The sequence below is a fragment of the Festucalex cinctus genome, chromosome 13 (genome assembly GCF_051991245.1).
Source record: "Festucalex cinctus isolate MCC-2025b chromosome 13, RoL_Fcin_1.0, whole genome shotgun sequence".
In the NCBI taxonomy this organism is placed as follows: domain Eukaryota; kingdom Metazoa; phylum Chordata; class Actinopteri; order Syngnathiformes; family Syngnathidae; genus Festucalex; species Festucalex cinctus.
In genome coordinates this window covers 17514958-17530373 of record NC_135423.1, presented here as the reverse complement: position 1 = coordinate 17530373, position 15416 = coordinate 17514958, and the positions used below count along the sequence as shown (strand labels likewise).

The 15416-nt window shown below is 37.5% G+C and overlaps 1 long non-coding RNA gene across 1 annotated transcript; it reads left to right on the top strand.

Moving 5' to 3' along the window:
- The first annotated feature begins 7096 nt into the window (after positions 1-7096).
- LOC144032855 (uncharacterized) lies at positions 7097-12330 on the top strand. Its single transcript, XR_013287811.1, has 2 exons — positions 7097-9634; positions 9848-12330. It is a non-coding gene; the product is annotated as an uncharacterized LOC144032855 (long non-coding RNA).
- Positions 12331-15416: the final 3086 nt, after the last annotated feature.

The window sequence follows — 15416 nt, the reverse complement described above, 5'->3', positions numbered from 1 at the left end:
TCTTATTTTTTTTTTACTTCACATTCAGACCCGTAAAGGTACAACTTTGCTTTTACTTCTCCCTTTGATCCTGTTTTTGTTGCACTATTACCTGATGAAAAACGTGACTCTATTTCCCGACGGTAAACAGAAGTGTTCCTACTGTCCTATTGATTTTAGTGATTGTATAGCTACTTTATAGATAAATAATAGCTATTATTAATGACTGACTTGAAATGATTGAAACTGCAATGTTTGTGTAAGTTAATTTCAAGTGCATGATGTTTATAATTCAGCTATGGTGTGGGTCTTTGTTTCAGCATCAGCACCAAAACTATTTTCTACACTTACATAATTTCCTTCGTACAGTTATACTTGTTATTTTTTTATGCTGACTGCTAACGTCTCAGTGAACATCCTCCCTTTGAATGTCCTTAACTGACTGGCCGTGTTAGCGAATGTGCACGCTGTGCGACTGCTGCGGCTGGTGTCACTATTATTGTGTAAGTTGGTCTGGCTGATGGAAGAAAAGATGAAGTGATATATGGTCGAGTTCCCCAAGTTTTGTTGTATGGTGAATATGTAAGGAACCATGATACTGTGAACCGTCATACGTTAAACTAAAAAAAAACAAAAAAACAAAAAAAAACAGGATAATCAATACATGTCCATATACTGTAATTTAATTTCTCAATAGTATAATTGTGTTTCAATCTCAATTAAAATATATGTAAAATGTTAAATATTGATCTAAAAGCAAGCAATTAGACAAGTAAATTACCAATTAATCAGTTCAATAAATAATAATTACCGATTGTTTAACCAATTTCTTACCATTGAATGCCGCATCTGCCCAACTGAACAGCAATGGCAATTCTTTTTTACATATTCCTACAATGGTTAATAAACGAATATGAAGAACATCTTTCACAGAAAGTTTCTAATGCTAATAGAATTATTGTTATGTCTGTTAAAATGATAAAACATCAAGAGGGCTATAATAACTGAAATGGTTCGCATTAAAGCCCTTCATGATGTGGCATCGGCATATAGCAGTACTTTTTATTATTGTATTATTTGTGTACTTTTAAGATGTAAGCTGTTCATATCCGCCTTAATTGATTGAGATTTGTCAATTGTGATCTGCAATTGTGGATGCAAAGTAGACACAGGTGCATCTAAAAAAAATATTTGATGATATTGTGGAAAACTTGTTTCAGTAGCTCAATTTAAAAAGTGAAAATCATTTATTATATAGATTCTGTGAAATAATTTCACAGTTTTATGCTTTAGAATTTATAAACTATTTTATAGCTAACTAAAAGTCAACATTCACCATTTCAAGAAATTAGAATATGAAGTCAAACTGAAACAATCAGATTTTATATATATATATATATATATATACATAAATGTGGTTGGATTTGAAAAGATATTTTCCCATGTGTTTAATTTATAAATTAAACTTGTGAAGTATAACTCTTACATTATAATATACTCTTTCTGTATATTCTAGTTTATCGAGATGCACCTGTATATGATGTGTGCCATTTGCAGGTGATGTAAAATGTTTCAAGAGTCTTATGTAACCATAACTTTATTGTGAATGAACAGCTTGTCACCCCTCCATCTAGCTCGGTGTGCATGTGTGCGTGCGTGTGCGCGTGTGTTCCCTCTACTCATTAGATGTGCTTCAGTATGACATACGTGACTCAAGTGCGGAAAACAGACAATGGAAAGTGTAAAGAAGTATGAGAAACATTGGTGCATAAAGATCCCCTGAGCAAAAAAGGGGCAGATGTAAGAAAATTAAGGCTTTGGTCCAAGTGCTAAGAATGTCTAATTGCATTTGCATGGACGGAGGGAGAAGAGAGTCTCGCTGATATTAACACTGAAATTCACGGGTCAACTTTTGATCTCTCATTCTGAGCTCTATTTTTGAAATGCTGGCACATCCGTTTTTTTGTGTTTTTGTTTTTTTGCGTGCAGAGGCGAGCCTCACTGCGACAGTTTGGGAATTTGACGGACCATTCTGCAATAGCTGGACATTCTGGCATAGCGAGGGTGTGCCCTTTGTTGAGTTGGATGGAGAAAGGTGTCTAATTATACGCCTGCTGGGATCTCGCCTTTAGTCCAGCTGGTCTAACACAATTTTGGTGAATTTGATTGGGACACAGGTAGACAGATTATGAGCTAGGAGGACAAGGATTAATCTTTTTCCCCTGAGATTATTTACACTGTCTAGATTGTAATTCTTCATCTGAGTAGCTAATATAACATCAGTAATGCAAGATGTGACGTGTGTGATGTCCTCTAATTATCCTCCTGCTCTATTCCAGTTTGTATTGGCTCATTCTCTTTTAATAACTTTATAGAACAAACCTGCAGGTACGCCAAAACAGTCATGAAGCAATTACACCTGAGCCTAATTACTTTATTTCAGTGTAAAGAGGAAGCATGATCACTGTTTGTTACTGTTGTTGGCAAACCGCTATAAGAGTCAGTCAATGAATTAACTAGCAGGTGGCCTAAATACACTACCAAATTCTACAAAACTTAGTGGATAAATGGTGCATTGTTATAGGAAGAGTTTAGCAAAACATTCAAATCTTGCCTCAGACATTTCTGTTTGGAGTTTAGGTGTCCATGGTGATGCATGGGTTTTCATAATGAGGTTTTCCTGTCAAGTTGCTGTCTGATGGGTCATTTGGAGGCTCTAAATGGGCTAAAATTGGCACCTCTAGTCTCCAGTTGAGCTTTGTTAACAGAACAAGGTGGATTGAATATGGCACACCCTAATCAAAATTGCACATTTAATTGTTACCTCCAATCAGCAAGTAACTAATGAGCGAAATTACAAATAAACACAAATATGGAGTACTTATTCTAACTCTATTCTGGGGTTGCCACAGCGACTCATCTTCTTGCATCACTCCCCCTTCTCTCCATCTTCTGCTCTAACTATCAGCAAGTCTTCCCTCGCCACAACCATATCATCATATTCCCTTTAGTCTTCCTCCGTGCCTCCGGCCTGGTGGCTCAATTTCTAGCATCCTTCTACTGATCTATCCCCCGTCCCTCCTCTGCATGTCCAAACAATTACAATTTGGTCTCTCCCAGTCTGTGCTGTCTGATGTGCTCATTCCTGAATCATTCCCTGCTTTTATTTACTTGTCTTAACAGTTGGCCCTTGCGGCCTCTGAGCTTAATCTAATCTCAATTCTTCACAATTCTAAACACTGCTTTGCACTTAAATCAATTACTCCCATCCATTTTCACTGAAGCAAGCCCCTTCACACCCGGTTTTTACTGGATTTGGACTGATTTTGCAAGGCCCACAGAATACTGTGTGTTGCCATCAAAACATGGAACCTACAAAAAGAAAGATTAGAGTCTGTTCTTTTATCAGGAAAAAGTACATTTATATCTGTTTCCGTTTTGCAGCAATTAGCATTAGAATACTATGTAAGTTTCATCATTAGAACTGTGGGGAAATCCGCTTGCTTTAACATGGTCCTGGTTGATCTCTTATACTCTTCCGCCACCTGCTGGCCGTTTTTGTAATAACTACAATTGCTACAACCGTTCTCTGCAGCCGAGAGGGTGCATCCAAAACTTCTGTATGCTCTAGCACAAAAAAAACAACAACACACACACACACACACACGCACACACACACACACACACACACATAAAAAATGCATAAATAAGACTTTGGGACACTTAAAACATTTAAAATATAACATATAAAAGTATATTTTTTATCTGTTTCCGTTTTGTAGTAATTAGCATTAAAATATAGCTATTTTTTTCATCATTATTCACAAATCTAATTAGAATTGTGGGGAAACAGCTTGTTTTCATCATGGCCTGGTTGATCTGTTATACTCTGCTGCCATCTGCTGGCCGTTTTTGTAATTACCTTTTTTTTTTTTTTCACCCGTTCTCTGCAGTTGAGAAGCTGCATCATAGCCTTCTGTAAGCTCTAGCATAAAAAAAATATGTCTTTGGGACACTTAATACATTTAAAGTAGAACTCATTTATAGGTCATTGGGAGAAAATGAGTTAAGTTGGTTTCTGCTTGTATGAATGTGTTGAGCAAGGTTCTGGATATATATTAGTATATGTAACAAATACAATGACTGTGGATGGTGTGATAAACAATAACTTCTTTGCATTCAGACCAATTGTGGATTTAAGTGTTTAGTAGTTAACATAGTTGAATTGTGGCAGACTCTCAAGAGGTCTGCATCCATGTGAAAACGGCAAACAAGCCACTGCAGTATCCAAATTTTCCCTAGATGTGGGGTGGCCCTGTAGCTCCGCCATTGGATAGGAGTCATTATCAGATCAGATTGCATTATATTCAACTTTATTGCCATTGTACAAGTCACAGCACAAGGTAACAAACTGGCTCAAATGATAGCTCAGTCTCTTCATGTTTTGGTTTGAAGCAAGATTGTACTTGCTTGAGGTTGAATCCCGCTAAGTGACTGCAGGTGTGCGTGTGATTGCAAATGGTGGTCTGCCTTTATCCGTTCTGATTGACAGGTGACCAGTCTCATGTGTCGTCTTGCTTTCAGCCACAGTCAGTTAAGAAAGGCTCCTGCTTCCTCATCTCCCTCATTTGAAAACGGATGCACGTCAGCTACAGTATGCTCACACTGTTGCTCTGTTCTGTTTTTGTTGATGCCATGTCTGCTCTGTTTTCCTTCTGGAAGAGACACAGCCCCAAGGCCGAGACGTTTTAATGAGAGTGAAAAAGTTCAGTGCTGTCTTTGCTAGGAAACATTTGGCTCCAGTTTGGGCGTGAAGTCTGATTCACATATGCACTGTGGCAGTTGATAGGTTTGGTAGTGTACTGTTGTCAAATGACATCCGAGCTTCGATGTTGTGGTCGCTCTTCCGAAACCCTGCTTCGAACGTGATAAATCCTCGGAGACAGTTTGAATTAAATATAAATAATAAGCAGCAGATGCAGGAGAGCTCTTGATTTACTCTTATAAATAATGGTGCCGTATCTTAACCGCTGAAATACAGTATGTTTCTTTTTTCTTATGAAAGAAGAATTAAAGAACACACGCACAGGCAAACATTAATGCTTGCATGTTTTTTTTAATAATTAGGAAGGTCTGAAAAATGATGCATATCTAAACCCGAATATGATCTCACCAAGGTTTAAGTAATTCCATGAAATGCCTGCAACCTATCTAAGGGTTAAAATGCTTGAAGTTAATGTAAAAAAAAATACTAATAATGTCACTTCATGTCAAAAAACTAAAATCAATTGTCATCTGAATTTATGTGGACATTGCTACTTGTGCCCAATTCATCCTCAATGATCGTTCTCATATTTTCAGAGGTTGAAGTGCGAATATAAGTAAAGAGAGCCACATACATTTTGACATTTTGGAGGGGATTGGTTGCAGTTTTAGGACATACGAAGTGATATTAGTCTCAAACATTTTTTTTTGTATTTATTATTTATTTTTTTACATTTGCCATTTTATAAAGGCCTTAATAAAATAGCTCAAGTTACCAGTGATGGGACACTGTAAGTTGCAAAGAGTGTTGTAGAAGTGATTGAAAATCATATTCATATCCATCTGTTTTATGTCAGCATTTCAGTCGACATTGACACATTTTAAGACAGAAAACACAATAGGTGCAAAGTCAAACACTTAGATATTATTTAAGCCAATTCCCTTGTTAAAAGTATGACACTGTATGTCACATTGCTGTGTCTTCAATTTCCCCTCAAATGAGGTTGAGTGTCAAAGTGGACTCATGAGAGCTCAAATCGGCAGCTGAACTCAATTGAGACACCACCGAGTGAACACTGCTCATGTTTGATAAACAAATAAAGATTCCACTCACACTCTGACTGCTGACTAACGTTAAGTCATTGTGTGGCCCCCGGAAATAAAAGTACAGAGGGTCATCTTCAAATTTTCCAGTGTCCTTGTACCCAAACCAAGTAAATCCCGATTTGACTTTCATAATAGTCATGGGACTAATGTTGAATTTGGGCTTTAACTTGCTGAAACACCCCCAAGTCAAAGGGTCAAAATCGGTTGAATACGTCAGCTGGAGTTATTCATGGCCACTGAACAGACTGTGTGACTGCATTTGCCATGTGTTATGTATTGCAAACAGATTGTGCTTGTCCTCTTGTCTTTTTGTGGAGACTGTTTAAAAAAAGATAAGTGTTACCCAACAACTCTTTACAAGCCTCATTCCACAGAGAAGAGCTGCTAGCTGCACAAGTAAATATATTGGAGCGGTCTTGTGATGGATTTTGTGTGTGTGTGCGTGATTATGGTTATTAAATATCAACAATGTCTCCTCTTTCTTGACTGGTTGACTGGCTACTGTGGATTACCATCCCTATGGACATGCACAATGGCACACACGCACATCCAGCTAAGCAAAAACTGAGATTCATTTCCTGCCTCACTAGTTCCCTCAGTGGCTTTCTTTGCCAGTTTGTGCGTGAAGAAAGCAAAACTTTGTAACATTTGGCAGCCTTTGTTAATTCTTTGAGCATTAAACCCACTGAGATGTAGAACGCCGTTTACTGTACAGTCAGGCTATCAAGGGCCCATCGCAGCTGTGAGGTTAGAATCCCCCTGAACAGAGCTTGTTTTTGTTCTGTCATGTTGTTCTTGAGGTCAGAATCCTTGAGACAAATACACCTCAAAGGTGGTCAATCGACAGAAGTCAACTCGCATCCCCACAAAGCCTATACGGGGTCATAAAAGTGAGAAGAAATAAGTCCTTAAGTGTAAAAGATGAAGATGATAAAGCTCTGAATTGTCACAAATGTATGACTTTAAATGTTACGCCGATTAATTTATTACAATTTACGCCCCCCCCTCCCGGCTGTCTCGACAGCATTTCCCGGCTGTGAGCGCTGCCTTCATGGATTCTCCCTATAATGGCAACACGTCCTTGCAGACGTCCACGTCCAACCTCAACGCTGGCTACTCGCGACCCTCCGAGACGGAAGATGACGGCAAAGTATCCAGTGACACAATTTGGCTGTGGATTGCTGTCCTGGCAACCATCGGCAACATAGTGGTGGTGGCTGTTGTTTGTGCCTGTGCCTTCTGACAAGACAGGATGGCGGAACAAGGATTTGCGAGGACACGGACTCTTGTACATCCTGAATATAATTTAGGTTTTTTCTAGATAAGAAACAACAGCCTTACTTGTATTTTTTTTTTCACAGTGACAAATGAATACTGTACACTGATTCCGAGGACAAAAAAAAAAATTGTTGTGTGCAATATGCATGTTATAGAAAAGCTCGGTTTGGGCTGCAGCAAATGTCACACAAGATTCTCTTTTGACTATCATATAAAGCAGGCGTATCCAAACCACTTCCCTTCGAGAGACGCATACAGAAAAAAAAAAAATCAAAGGATGCAAAGGCCACTTTGACATTGTCTGACTTTATTAAATACACTAAAAGTTGATCGGGCAAACAGTTGGGAAATTTTGATGATTTTGGGGTGGCCTACAGCCCTGTATCACAATACAATAGATGCGCTGGTATCCAAATTGAGAACTAAAACAAAAATAATCAGTACTAAGATGACACTTTTTAATGCAGTGTTTACTTGAGGATCTTGGTTCATCATTAATGTGATATGTTCACAAATCAGACCAGACAGCAGAATGTTGAGGAAAAAATTTTTGCTTTTGAAACTAAAATATCTTCATTCATGAGGCATTATAAAGAGACATTTGTGACTATTTTACGTGTAAACAATTTATTCTATGTCTAAACAAGCAATTTAAGTCAAGTTCATTATTCATTTTCCAACACCAGCACCAATAGGGTTGTCAAAATGTTTTATATATGCTGAGGGCCACTAGAAAGTAGACGGTAGGCCGCAAATGGCCCCCGGGCGGTAGTTTGGACACCACTGCTTTAAAGCAAACCCTTTGATCATCTCTATACATCTCCAAGAATTAATGTAAACAAAATCCGTTTTTCATGTTTGGTTTTAATAACGCAGTTGATTGACCAAGGCAGAAAGAGAAATTTGATTTGAACAATTTGATGTCAATTTTAGGTCTTTGGCTACTGTTGGTCCTAAATGGGTGATTGTCTAAAATAACAGCAACAAAGGATAAACCAAGTGAGACAAATAATTCACGTCTGTCCTCCTAAACGGAATCGTTTGCCTCTTTTCATGTCGTCTTTTTGGCTCAGTTTATGAGGGCCTCTAGTGGCCACAGTAGTTATGACTGCTGCCTGAGGTGACATGCACTAAAGGAGAATTGTTGAACCAGTTTAAGATTACAAATTTAATTGTTGACCAATTAAAAGCAAAAAAAAAACAAAAAAAACACGCTTCAATTGGTAACACAATTAAGTTAGTCCAAAGTGAATATATCATTTAATTAATTATGACTTCATTAAACGTAATACTTTGGATTGGAGTCACTTTAATGAACTCATATCTAATTAAACTTAATATATTCACTTTGGACTAAACAATTGAAGTGATTTTTTTTTTTAAGTTGGTTCAGCAATTCTCCTTTTAGAGTGTTAAGTCAATACATAAATGTTTTTGAAAATAAACTAAACCAGGAAAATATGTCAGTAGTCAATACTGTATGTCATGGAACAATACCATTCAAGATTAAAATGATAGCAGTTTTGTAGTCGAATGTAAATGGACTACACACAGTATGGCTACATGCCATGCATTTGATCTCAGTTGAGTTGAAACTGTGTGTAAAGTCTGCCTTCATCCTGTCAGCTCTCTCCAGCATAATAAACTGTTACTTCTTCTCGGATCCTTAGCTTCCGATATTGTTTAATTCACCATCTCTCCCGAACTTGAGCTAGAGGGAAACCTCCCCGTGGAGCCCATTAGAGTGGATTTGAACTTGTCGCCTTGATTTTAGTCTTAGACGAGTTTGCAGACAGAATAAAACCAAGCCTGCGTCAAAGGCAAAAACGAGCTGGCAGTAAAAGGAACTGGAGTGAGATGATGTTGCAATGATCCTCGCAAGAGGGGCAATTAAGAAAAAGAGAGGGACGATGAGTTTAGCACATGCGCGGGACTGACAGAATGTGCCCACATAATCTCTTCAAAGTGGAGGCACAAGAAGGCAGGTTATAAAACACTTGAAGATGACGGAACATGATGTGACATGTCGGGAGTTACAGGAATTCAGTGAAGGAGTGAAGCGGATTGAGGAGGCAAAAAAAAAAAAAAGAGATTTAACTTTTCCATATTTCTTATTGAGTTGATGAAAAGGGTTTGTTTTTATTACACACTATTTATTTGTTGCAGCCCTCTGAGCAACCAGGCAGCTCCCCAGGCACGATCCCTACTCTAGAATCTATTAATAGTTCACCCCTCCTTTAGTTCAGATAATGTACACGTGCACAATCGGCCTCCCACAGTGGCTTTGTGATTATTCAAAGGTCAGATGTCATTGTCCATGACCCTTTCAGTCTCAAGTTAAGTCAGTGTTGTGTAGAACTTTCAGCATTTTGGATTCCATAAAGAAGAGAGGATGGACCACAATGGATACAAGTGAATTTTGAGGACATTATACGTTCCACAAAATCCTAAACTATCACCTATCATGTGTGGAAGGACAGCACTCATCCAAAACAGTCAAAGAAATGTGAGTTACAATTAATGATACTTAATGTCATCACGCAATAGTGGGTCATTGAGTAAGAGTGAAATGTTTCTGCTACTTTAAATACATGATGTGCGGACAAATGAGTATTTTATGAAGGCTTTGTACTCACAAACCTTATGTGCATTTTCAATACTGCATGTTCAATTTAATCCATTTGTCCATCCATTTTTTTATGCCACTTATTGTGCTCAGGGATGCTGTGGCGAGCTGGAGCTAACCTGGCTGACTTGGACGAGACGCAGGTGAAACCCTGGATTGGTCGCCAATCAATCATAGGTCACTTAGAGAGACAGGCAACCTTCCACACTTACATTCATTGGGCGGTGACTTCAGGAAACGTGTTTTTTTTTTTTTTTTGCCATGCAAGAATTCATTGTATTTGCACATGCATTACCGTAGGTGGCGGTGACACTCTCATTGTGATGGTGCACAAGGAGTATTGGTGTATTTTGGGGTAACAAAAAAATAATTGAGTAGTGAGAAATGTAATCTTTAGTGACTTCCCTTAATTCATTCTGGCCTTTCTGTTTGTAACACTGCTTTTGATTTCATCGTTCTTCAACTTTGATCATCTAGATCAGTGTTTCTGAACTCTGGTCCAGCTGTTTTCCATTTCTCCCGATTCCAACGCAGGTGAGGATCGTTAACTCAGGCTTCTCCAGTGCTTGCTGATGAGCTGTTATTGGAATCAACTGTGTTGGGAATAGGGAGACGTGGAAAGCAGGCTGGATAGTGTGCCCCGAGGACCAGGATTGAGAAACACCGAGCTAGATTTTATCTACTTCTGACAAAATGTTGCATCATTTTTCACATCTTGTCATTTCTACATTAATACAAAGACATTTTCATACCAAAGGTCCCATGCAGGACGTCACTCGAAAAGAGAACATCCAGAGTGGACGTAAACTCAAGTCGGCAGCATAACAAGTTGAATGACTCAGCAAGCTGACCTGACAAGGGAGCAGTGGGGGCTCATCTCTGCTCGGTTGAACACTCATAAGGAATTTTGCCTCGTTCTACAGCAGTTTGACATTCAGACCATTCATCGGGCAAATCAAATAATTTGTCTTTCTTGAGGAAAAACTGTATTAAGTGCATGTTACTGTAACATGAGAACACAAAAAACGTTTCACGTACTGTACATAACAGTAAACAAAGGAAGCACGGGGGAGCGTGTTTGAACTTCTGCCTCACCTCAAAGTTTTGAATCTTGAGTCTCGTCCAGGTTTCCGGCCATCACTTGATATGACGCACTTTTCATCTCCAGGACTTTCTCGACTAACTCCATTTCACTTCCCACTACACTTGTTAAGCAATTTGAACCCTGTCAAAAGCTTCTAGGCTATCGGCCTGTTTTTTTGGTCATAGTCCCATTTTTCAAGTTTCGGTCCTATGCTTTCCTCTTCTCTTTGAACCCGTTTTCCACCTCACATCTTCTTCTGAATTTCCACTGGCGCCCTGTAGGTTAGCAGCATTGATGGCTGTTATTTAGGACTGAAGTATAAACAGTTCCAAATAACAGTCAGTGTTAGCACTAAAATAAATAAATAATTAAGATAAAAATAAATATATTTGGGGTGGTTAATCCCAGTCACTTTAAATGGTGGCAGTAGTTAATTCTGAACACAGTCACATCCCATTAATTACAGGATGTGCACATTTATGCAACCACATTATTTCAGTTGTTTATTTTTACTTCTCTCCATGAAAAGACTGGAAATCTAAATTGAGTTGTACAGGTTTTAGGTCACATTATTCATGAAATTAGGGTTGAGATGATTAATATTATGGTGTCATGTTTTTATATTACAAAATCCTGGCATTTGAACAGGGGTGTGTAGACTTTTTATATCCACTGTACATGCTCAACAACAGCTTGTTCTCTCGTGCAAAAACTTTGTCAATGTATATGGGACACATAGAGGTATTGTATAGTTAATGTACATTTGCTTATAAGCGACAACAGCCAACGCATGCACGCATGTCCATCATGGTAACAATAACAATAACTATTTACAACCAACATTGAATATCTCTCTAACATGATCAACTGAGTGTCATTATCTTTTTTCCTACTGAATAGATGTCCAGCATCACTTTTCAAAAGGATTTTGACAAGGAGCGACTCCATGCATGATGTTGATCCGACTATGATCAGCCCTTCACAGAAGTATTTGGTTTTTGTTTTGGTTTCTTTCAATGAGACACAACCATGAACACATTATTGTCTGGCAGTGCAGCAAGCAACAAAGAGCTTTTTAGGATGGCTGAGTCATATTCATGAGTAAAGACCTGACATCACCATTATTGTATATTTGAGCCCCGAAACTATTAGCCAATTTTAAAAATACAGTGCATGTAATTAATGTTTTTTGTTTTGTTTTGTTTTTACTAACCGATTACACATTCCACACTGTTGATATAGTAGTTTACTGTGACATGCAGTAAATGAACAATGCAGTTCATAATGTCACATCATCTTATATATTTTATTTAGTATGCATGATTACAATAAGGATGTCAACATTTTGCTTTCAAACATGTCATAATGACACAGTGATGTTTAGGTTTTGATGCAGTTTTACATGAAAATGTATTTCTACGTACGAAGCACTTTGTGAATTATCTGTAAAATAACAAGTTAACAAATTAAAATAAGATGAGATGTCTATTCATTTACTTGTCTTTCTTTGAATCATGCGCATGTTTTTGTGTCACCAGATTATGCAAGAATGAGTAAAACACAAATCTGGAATAATAAACAAGGCAAAGCAAGACATTTATGAAGTACATTTCATCCCTGCGGCAAACAAACCCGATCACTGAGTAAACAAGGGAAATGAAAAACAAAGGACATTAACAAGACAAAGAAGACAAACTAGGGCATTTCTAATTTTTCTTATGAGTATTTGCCACGTTTATTTGGTAATCTTTGGCTAGCTATAGGTTATTTACTGGGCAGGACTGCTTTCTGTATAAAGTATAAATGTAAACTAAAAAAAACTAAAAAAAAAAAAAAAAGAGGGTCTCACTTCATTAAGAGTAGTGTTGATCCATTTTCATCCATCATCACATGCTTGAGATGAGTTTGCGCTTTAAAGGTGGAAGTCAAATCAATTTCTTTACAATAAATAATTCACTGTATGCAGTCCCACTATCCTAATCATGGAATTCTAATTAATTTTACCCTTGTGTGCATAAGAGGGTGGCCATTTTACCACTTTCTGGTGACTTCTGTCTCTGGTAACAACCATTCACAGCTCTCCTTCAGAAAACAGATGAGCCGTGATTGGTCGTTTCCTGAGCCTTGAGCAACTTTGATGCCATTTTCAGTCGACAAGTGGCAAAATGGCCGCCCCCAAATGGCTAAAAACACAATATTCAGCAGAATACTGTTTTCAGACTAGTGGGGCTGCATAGAACATATTATTTTGAAGAACACTTTTGACTTGGCTTTCCTTTTAATGTATTATTGTTATTGTAGATTAATACAATAATGTAATTTTGTTGAACTCCTTCACTTCCTCTTAAGGGGTGTAATTGATGAACAGGGAGGAAAATGACTAGAGTATGCTATTATCCAAAACTTTATACTTGTTCTAAGTATTTATTTATTTATTTTTTCAATTCCAGCATTCACCCAGATTTTACGAGGTCCTTCAGTTTCCTGCAATTTTTTCTATGACCTTGTTTACGTGGCACCAGGACATGAGAAGGGGCCTCTGTAGAGCAAATATTTCAGCTATCAGGCCAAGAAAATCAAAATATTTCTGCCTTTTTTTTTTTTTTTTGCTAGTTCAGTACAATAACAGCCAAAAGCAAATTTGCTGTGTTTGTCAAATGAACCTTCCGCCACATCTTGGACAGATTATTCATCAAGCAACAAAGTTGAACATGACATAACTTGTACATCTGGATAAAATTCCTTTCAACAAATCCCCCATTTATTATATCTATCAAGGTAAAATACTATCTAAAAGGTTAGCAGGACCTCGGTGCGAATAAACACCAAGAAATGTATTCCTAAACAACAGAAGGTGACCATGAGCAGATATGTAAACGTTATAAACTATCTGCAATATCTTGAAGACACGATGACCTGCATTCAAGGTCAAGGTTAGTGCAGTTCACACCATAAGGGAGAAAAACATATGAAGCACAAACTGAATGAAGGATGATTTCTAAGCTTTGAAACTGATGAATGTGCAATTTTATTATTGTTGACTTTTGACTTGTCCAATCAGAGGCCACAAAGAGTTGTATTTTGTGGCTATTCGTGAGAAGGAAGCCCTTCCTGATGCAACCCGGGCCCGACTGTGGCTGGGTCGTGGGCACTGCCTGGCATTCCTGCACAATCTAACGGTACAGTGGCCAATATGAGAGCTAAAGCAATATTTCAGCCTGGTTGGTATTTCTGACAATTTCCTTCTGTCAGGGACACCTGGACTTACAGGTTGATTGTGAATATGACCAGAAATCTAATTCAGCTGCATGAAATCAAGCTCAGTTGCCAATTGCTGATGGAAGTGAACACTCTAGCTACACATTTAATAGAGTAAAGCACTTTGTTTACATTTGATATTCTGCTAATTACACTGTGGAAAAAGTCAACACAAAATAATACTATCAATTTGCATCAGTAAATGACTGTTAAACCAAAAATGTAATTTTACTGTATTAAATATATTGAACAGTCATTAACTGAGAGAAACTTTTAGTTGTTCTGTAAAAAAAGAATGAATTAAAAATAATAAAGATTTACAGTAAAAACAACTGTGTGTACATTTTAAAAGAAAATACTGTAAATTTACAAAAAACAAAACAAACAAACAAACAAAAAAAACACACGTAACCCACAGGTACATTTTAGGGTTGTTTTAATCTGCATTGCGTTTCTGGTGAAAGATCAGTGATATATAGAAAAAAAAAATGCTGACTGTGACATAGGGTAGATTTCTCTGTAATAAAATATGACACCATTATTAATTGTTTGCAAATGCGGTAAATGTTAGAGTAACAATGATTGGCGATTTAGGGTAATAAATCAACCATAAAAGGCTTTGATCGGCGATCACCGATCATGTTCCATAAAAATCAGCTGGTCAGGATTGGGGGATGATTGATTGGAGCACCCCTATACAAATGATTGCAATATTATATATTTTTAAAACGTGTTTTTCCGTAATAAAAAAAATGTTCTCTAACATAAAATTTCAGGTTAACAAAAAAGTTATTTTTTTTTTTTTTTTTTTTAGCCTCTGTTAGATGCTCACATTCCATTTTGTAGATCTTCAAGTTGGCAAATGTGTTTATTGCACAACCTAATGACTGCGCAGGATTTATTTGGATTTATCACAGTGGTAAATCAATGACACTTGCTTTTTAAGCTGGATTTCGTGTTTTTTCCAAAACAGTTACTCAGAGGCTCAGTCAGACTGAGGATGAGCACATTATAAGTGTGGGTGTATGTGGTTTCAGTCTTTCCAGTGATTGCCGTGAGCGCCAGCCTGTGGATTAAACCTTTTGGGGTACAAACTGATAAGGTTTGTCTGTAAGGGGTCCCACATTGAGGGCTGACTTAATGAGACACAGATGGTCACACACATAACAACTCTTTGATTTGTTCTAGAAAGAGCAACACACAAGGTCCAAATAATATTTGCATTTATATGCGGTTTTGTCATTCAAAATGAAACACAGAATCACATCTTTTCAGTTAATGTTGACCACAAGTCCAAATCTGTAAACATTCTGTTGGACG